Genomic DNA, 1104 nt, shown 5'->3' on the forward strand with positions numbered 1-1104 from the left:
ACCCCCAACCATCCTTGGAATGTAAGTTCTGCTCACTCTTCGCACACTAGGAGCCTTTCAACGATGCAGACTTGAGAAAATAAGATGTTGAGACCATACACGTGACTGAACCCTGTTAAGGCCTCTGTAGAAACTTCAAGATTCTGGCCCTTGGGTTTTGAGATCTACTCCTCTAATGGCACCCAAGACAAGCCTCTAGGTAACTTCCCGTGATTGTTAACACTGCCACCTACCCAACTGGAGCAATCTGCCTCTTTCTTCTCTCTTCCTGCCCTCCATGGCTGGCGGGGGTGGGGGGGCTGGGGTCAGATGTAACCTGAGAGGCTCCCAAGTTTGTGAACCAACACTAGCGTCCTGACTGGTGAATACATACCAGGTCTTCCCCAAATATTTTCCGAAGGAAGAGCTGAATAAATTCTAGAACAAAGAACTGGGAGAGGTGTTTGGGAACACCTATGTGTTCCTGCCCAAGACCACAGATGTCATTTTAAATGGGCTAGAAAAGGAGAAACAGGTGAAATTTATTTTTATAGTATATTTTCTTTAACAAACGATATCCAAAATATTATCATTTTAACATGTAACTCATTTTAGAACTTGTAAATATGTTTTAAAAGATTTTCTTAGGGCCCAGCCAGCGTGGCTCAGTGGTTGAGCATGGACCTGTGAACCAGGAGGTCACGGTTCGATTCCCAGCCAGGGCACATGCCCAGGGTGCAGGCTCGATCCCCAGTGTGTGGCGAGCAGGAAGCAGCCAATCAATGATTCTCTCTCATCACTGATGTTTCTATCTCTCCCTCTCCCTTCCTCTCTGAAATCAATAAAAAAGCAGAGCGCTAGCCCCTGCACCCTCTGAGTCCTCTGGGAGCCTGCAGCACCCAAGCCGGCGCCGGCATCTGGCGGGCGCTTGTCAGGTTTGCTGGGTGGGAGGGAAGAGTAAAGGCAGACCCCGGGGCGGTGAGTATGCCAGCAGGTGTACACGCCCAGCACTCGCAGGAACTGGGCTCGATTCCAAGAAGAAAGCCTCCAGGCAGGAAGTTTGGCTGCGGGGCCAGGACGCGCAGCCCACTGGCTGCCCCAGGCGGGGGTCACCAACGTGCTCCG

The sequence above is a fragment of the Myotis brandtii genome, unplaced genomic scaffold (genome assembly GCF_000412655.1).
Source record: "Myotis brandtii unplaced genomic scaffold, ASM41265v1 scaffold363, whole genome shotgun sequence".
Taxonomy (NCBI): Eukaryota; Metazoa; Chordata; class Mammalia; order Chiroptera; family Vespertilionidae; genus Myotis; species Myotis brandtii.